Source organism: Lemur catta, chromosome 1 (assembly GCF_020740605.2).
Source record: "Lemur catta isolate mLemCat1 chromosome 1, mLemCat1.pri, whole genome shotgun sequence".
In the NCBI taxonomy this organism is placed as follows: Eukaryota; Metazoa; Chordata; class Mammalia; order Primates; family Lemuridae; genus Lemur; species Lemur catta.
This window is the reverse complement of record NC_059128.1, coordinates 109,167,157-109,173,502: the sequence shown is the minus strand read 5'-3', so window position 1 is coordinate 109,173,502 and position 6,346 is coordinate 109,167,157. Positions and strand designations below refer to the sequence as shown.

Below are 6,346 nucleotides of genomic sequence, written 5' to 3'. Positions count from 1 at the left end.
GCAGTCCCGGTGACAGGCTTCTCTGGTACATGCAGCCCTCAGTTAGTCTGGAGGCCGTAGCAGAGCCCAGAGGAGCCACGAAGTCACCTGGCTCCATGCAAGTGTCCCGGGCTGCTGCACCCTCCTGTCAGCCAGCAGTGTGTCAGGCAGGGTTTGTTTGAACACCTGACTTACGAAGCTTGGGGTCACAGGTGACCGCCTGCTTCATCCTGTGGAATTCTCCCCAGGTGGGACCCGACCAAGCTCCGGGGCGGCTGCATTTCCTCCTCTGACTGTCACAAACATTCCGGGTGAGGCCAGTAAAAAACATATTAACCCTGGGAGGCCGAGGCTGGAGGGTCAATGGAGGCCAGGAGTTGGAGACCAGACTGGGCAACATAGCAAGACCCCATCTCTATAAAAATTAAAATTAGCTGGACTTGGTGACACACACCTATAGTCCCAGCTACTCAGGAGGCTGAGTGAGGCAGGAGGATCACTTGAATCCAGGAGTTGGAGGCTGCAGTGAGCTATGATGACACTTCTGCACTCCAGACTGGGTGACAGAGTGAGACCCTGTCTTTAAAAAATAAAATAATAATAAAATAAAATAGGTCCACAGAGCCAGGGGCCGCCCAGAAGATGAGATTCCAGGTGGGTCTCTGTGCCGTCCTGCCCCATCCTGTCCCCAGCCCCTACAACCGTGGACCCAGCATGTGACATCGCATGTCAGACATGACTTAAATTTCCCAGTAGCCACGTTTAAAATAGGAGAGGGGAACAGGTGAAGTTGATTTGATCGCATATTTAACCCAATATGGCCAAAATTTTAACCATTTCACCTTGGAATCAATATGAAAGATTCTTAGTGTGATATTTTACTTTTTTTTTTTTGCACAAAGTCATTGAAATCTTTGGCCACGTGGCCTGTGGCTGTCATATCAGCCAGCACAGATCACAGATCTAAGTCATTTCTGTGGGCTGTCCCCTCCTAGATGTCATTCATTGAGGACAGTTCTGTCCCCCCACCCAAGGGATGCTTGGCAGACATCTGTGGTCGTCAAACCTGGGGGGGGAGCTCCTGGCATGGGGTGGGTGGGGACCAGGGACACTGCTCAGCACCCTGCCAGTGCCCAGGATGGCCCTACCCCAGAGAACGATGGCCGATGGCCGGGGGAGCCCATCTCAGGAACAACCGCAGAACCTTCTGGAAGGTGGGCAGTCTGAAGCTGTACGCAGGCAGCCGTGCCGGGGGCGGAGGTGTGTGACCGGCAGGAAGCCTCGGGTCCTGGAGGCGGAACTCAGCCTCCCTCTGGGGCCTCGGGCTCCAGCCGGGTGAAGGCCAGTTCAGAGGAAGCTGCGACAGACCCGCCAGACCCGCAGGGTTTCCCAGAAGGCGGGGGGAGGGGGGGGTCGGGCATGGAATGGGGGTGAGGAAGAGGAAGGACCCGGCTCAAAGCGAAACCAGCAGGCGGCCTGGGGCCTCGCCCCTCCCTCCTTCCCCGGGGCCTGGAGGCCGCACCTGGAGCAACAGGCCAGGTGGGTTGAGGGCGGCAGCGGCACAGGAGCTACCTGTTCTGCGTCCCTGTGACAGCGGCGGGGCAGACTGGCGGCAGGCTGCCCGGCAGACGGAGGGAGAGGCCGGGCCCCCTGGCAGCTGAACCTGGAGCCAGGTCTCGGGTTTCTGCCCAGGCTTCCCGGGGGAGGAAGGGCAGGCGGCCGGGGAGGCCCCTCCAGAGTCAGCACAGGTGAGGGAGGTTCCCGGCCACCTCGGCCTCTGCTCTCCGCCCGCTGGTGACTCAGCGCCTGGGCCTGCCGTCTGAACATCAGGCCGCAGCCCCTAAGGATGGCATCGCAGCTGCCCCTGGCCCTGTGACCTTGCAAAAGGTCGAGCTGCCCCCAGGTGCCTTCAGCTTCCCTGTCTGCAGAAGGAGCCATCACAGATTATGCCCTGTCTCCCAGGAAGGAGCAAATCCTCTCTGCAGATGTCAGAGGAGCCCCAGTTGCTTCTCCCTTTTGCACCCCAGGACGTGGGCGGAACAGGTTTTCCTATCCCGTCCTACGGAGCCCCGGAGAGGTGACGTGGGGTCTCCCCGGAGACACAGATCTGCAGGGAAGACGCAGATGGCCTTGCCTTCTCCCCTAACTCCCCAACAGGGCGCTGCCTTGTGGCCCACAAACATTTGGGGCTCCTCTGCAGTGCCCCGCAGGGAACCCTAAAAAGATAAGGTACCTGCCTGCAGCCGCATCAAGGGTTCGGGCAAAGCCAGCCAGACCCCGAGGACGCCTGGAAGGAGGCTAACTGGAGCCCAGGCCGGGGCAACCGTGGGAGCAAAGGCTTGGCGGTGGCTCCGCAGGACGCGTGCCCTTGGCATGGGCTGGGGGCAGCAAGATTCTAAATCCATAATTCCCACCCGGCAGAGCGGCGGCCTCCTGTGCCTGGTGTCAGCACTTTCGTTTCTAGGGGTGGGGTAGGGAACAAGGGGGCTCAGGCATTGGCCCTGAACCTGGCAGAACAGAAGCATGTCAGCTTTTCAACCCTCGGTGGCCTTTGACGGAGGAATATGTAATGGCCCCGCGGGAAACCAAGTCAGTTGGTTGCGACACGAAGGGCCTTGAATGTCTGGTTAAGAAATAGGATGCAGGCCGGGTGCGGTGGCTCATGCCTGTAGTCCCAGCACTCTGGGAGGCTGAGGTGGGAGGATCACTTGAGGCCAGGAGTTCGGGACCAGCCTGGGCAACATAGTGAGACACTCCCCGCCCACCTGTCTCTACTAAAAAATAAAAAATGTTAAAGAAGCAAAAAAAAAAAAAAAAAGGAAAAACAAATTTAAAAAAAAAAGATTCTTGCCTGATATCTGTTAAAAAATAAAAAGAAAGAAAGAAATGGGGTGCAGCAAGTTACACATGAAGTTTCTATATGACCCAGCAATTCCACTTCTAGGTCTTTGCCTGAGAGAAACGTGTTCATGCAAAAGAAAGTGTGCACCATGTCACAGCAGCCAGGTTTAGTGCCTCCCTGGCCACGTGGCTCAGACCCCTCCTTCCCTCCGGGCAGGAAAAGGGGAGCCTGTTCTGACGGGATCGCTGCTCAGGGGGGACCAGACTCCAAGCTGTGGGGTCCCCTCTGGGAGTGGGGTTCCTCTGTGTGCCGTGGTTTAAGGCTGAAATTTACACAGCTCAGGAGCAGCAGGCTCAAATGCTACAGTTGCTGCAACTTCTCCCAGTACCTAGAATTATCTAGAACTATCACCCCCATGAACACCCTTGGCCAGGTGGCCTTTGCCCCGCTCCCAATCCCAGCTGAGGCTGGTCCCTGAGCCGTTCTCCTGGGTGGCGCCTTCCTCCCAGATGACCAAGGTCACACCATTTCCCAGGCCTGGGGAGACCCTTTCTGTCCTGCCCCTGCTGCCCTGTCCCCACCTGTCCCTGGGCTCCTGGGCACATGGACCGTCCTGGTCTATGCTACTGCCTCTGAGCCTTTGCACACTCTGTTCCCTCTACCCCTTCCGCATCCGCTCAGAAGCTGCCTCCTCTGTCTCCCTCACCTGCCTCCTCCCAGCCTCTGTAGCCCTCCTGTGGCTCCAATACCCTCCTCGCCGGCAAGCTCGAGGGTAGGGGTCACTCCTTTCTCCTAGGAACAGCACTTGGAGTTGGCAGTGGGAACCAGGAAGGTTTCTAAACAAAGGATTCGTTCCCTCCATAAACACTACCCAGTACGTGATCCCTGGTGAGCCCTGGGTCACAACCGCCACAGGGTCATTGGAGACCTATTGAGTTGGAGGAGGGCAACTCCAGCAAGTACAGGAGAAACATGCCACCATCCCTGATGGCTTTTTAAAAAATTTTTGTAGAGGCAGGGTCTTGCTATGTTGCCCAGACTGGTCTCGGAACTCCTGACTGCCAGTGATCCTCCCACCTCGGCCTCCCAAAGTGCTGGGATTACAGGCATGAGCCACATCTGGCGTATATTTTCTGTACCTATCCACCCATTTCATCCTCCCAGCCACCTTGGAGGGAGGCAGTAATGTTATTCCTGTTTTACAGGAAAACACACTGAGGCAGAGAGGGTACTCGCCCCAGGGAACATAGCTCCTAAAAGGCTGAGCTTAGAGATGTTTTTAAGATGGGGGGACTTCAGCAGGGTTCTCTCAGAGTAAGAAGTACCATTTACACCTAGGTGTAAATCTTTCAGATGCCTCCTAGTCTCTGCACTTACTATAAATTCCCTGTTCTGGAAGGTTCTTTCTTCCATCCCCCATCTCCACTCCCACCTCCTGCTCAAACTTCATGTCAGGGTAAACATCCCCCTGTAGGCCAGCTTTCCCCTCCCCGCTGGCAAAGGCTCCCAGGAGAAAATATTTGCAAATCATGGATAAGATAAAGGTCTGGGATCCACAATATATAAAGAGCTTTTGCAATTCATCATCAACAACAAGAACAACAAAAAACAGCCCAATGACAGCAGGGGCAGAGGACTTGAATAGATATTTCTCCAAAGAAGATATACGAGTCCCAATAAGCAACAATTGTCCCCATGGATGTGTGGCTAAGGTCTCTCCTGCAGGTGTGGGCCCAGCCCCCAGAGCTGTAGGTGGAGTGAGGACTACTGGGGGGCTTGAATTCATGGGGGGTGGTTCTGGCCTGGTCCCCAGAGGGTCTCTGCCCAGGATGCTCAGCACTTCTGCATGTAGGGAGGTGGGAAATGACCTTGACACAGGGTCAGGGGTGTGGTTGGAGCAGAGGGGAGGCTGGAGTGGGGGGAGAGGGCAGCCCCCCTCCCATGGGCTGGCAAAGAGTGAACCCCAAGGGAGATGTGATATCTCCTACCTCCACCCAACCCGAAAGAGCAGGAAGTGGCTCCCCTCCCTTCCCTCCCCTCTCCCCTCTGGGCCTCAGTGGGCCCCACCACCTGCAAACCCTAAAGTGGGCCCCTGAGGTCCTTCTGTCTGGAAGTCCCAGGTTCGCACCCTGGGTGGGGTGGAAAAGGGGGTTTCCCGGGAGCGCGGAGCAGCTGGCCCAGGTGGCAGCCACCTGAACAGGGCACCATCTCTCCCTCCATGTATTCTAGGGTGTGCGGCTTTTTACCCCCAGAAAACACTGGGTCCCAATACCTGACTGACTTGGACGCAAATCGAATCAATGCCCGGTTGGTTACCTTAGACCCCGCCCTTGTTCACAGCGGCACAATTGGAAACAACCCAGTGTCCATCGGTAGGTGAACGGACACCCACAGTGTGGTCCCTCCACACATGGAACATCACTCGGCCATGAAAAGGGACGAGGCTCTGACACAGGCCACAGTGTGGTGGACCCTGAGGACATCATGCTCAGTGAGAGACGCCAGACACAGAAGGACACACAGTGTGAGACTCCATTTATATGAAGTGTCCAGAACAGGCAGATCCACAGAGACGGGACGTGGATTCGTGGGTGCCAGGCGCTGGGGGAGGGGATGGGGGTGACTGCTGTTGGGAACGGGGCTTCCTTTTGGGGTGATGAGAATGTTCTGGCATTAGGTAGAGGTGATGGCTGCACAACTCTGAACATACTAAACACCACTGACGGGGTGAATTGTAGGGTATGTGAATTCTATCTCAATAAAGCTGTTAAAAAAAAAAGAGAAACCCCGCCCTCTCACAGTTTTACACACTCTAACCGCCTGTCTCTGTCAAGATATGTTACCGATATTGACACTTAAAGGTGCCTCCCCTGTCTTGTCTGGCCAGTCCCCAAGCACCTGGCACGCCTGGACCAGGCCCTGTGGGCCCACGGGGGTGAGTGGGTCCCCATCCCTGGCAGCAAGAGGGGCTCTTGGCCAGGCTGAGCAGTAGGAGGGTCTGTCCCCAAGACACAGGGAGTGGAGCAAGGGCTCTTGCCGAGCAGGAAGGACCTCCGGGTGGGGGCGGGGCAGGGTGGCGAACACAGCCACGCCCAGCTGAACTTCCAGCCTGGGTCTGCCTGGGACAGAGTGCCAGCCACCACTCCCAGCCCACCTGTCCGCCTGGGGTCCCAGGGGACAGTGGTCCACCCCAGGCCCAGCACTCAGGCAGCATCTAGACCCTCCTTCCTGGTGGGTCCTAGGTCAAGGGTCTCTCCACGGCTGAGGTAGCAGCCAGCTGACATCCTGTTCTGCTGGGGACCTTGCCCCGCTCCCCTCCCTCGGGGACAGGGCTTCAGGGACTGTCCACTCTGCTGCAATCCGTTGATCTTCCCAGCGCCCCACAGCGGTGGATGTGACTGTTAACCCCACGTTTAGGAGGAGAGAGTCGAAGAAAGACACAGAATGAGCAGGAGGTGGCTTCTCCTGCCCAGGGTTAAGCCGGGAGGATTTGACCTTGACCCCTTGACCTTGGCTCCCAAGATG

General features: G+C 56.9%; 1 long non-coding RNA gene across 1 annotated transcript; it reads right to left on the bottom strand.

Moving 5' to 3' along the window:
- Positions 1-520: 520 nt before the first annotated feature.
- On the bottom strand, positions 521-1,760 carry LOC123633874. The gene is made up of 3 exons (XR_006733822.1): positions 1,552-1,760; positions 1,128-1,304; positions 521-559 (listed from the first exon to the last, which is right to left on the bottom strand). It is a non-coding gene; the product is annotated as an uncharacterized LOC123633874 (long non-coding RNA).
- Positions 1,761-6,346: the final 4,586 nt, after the last annotated feature.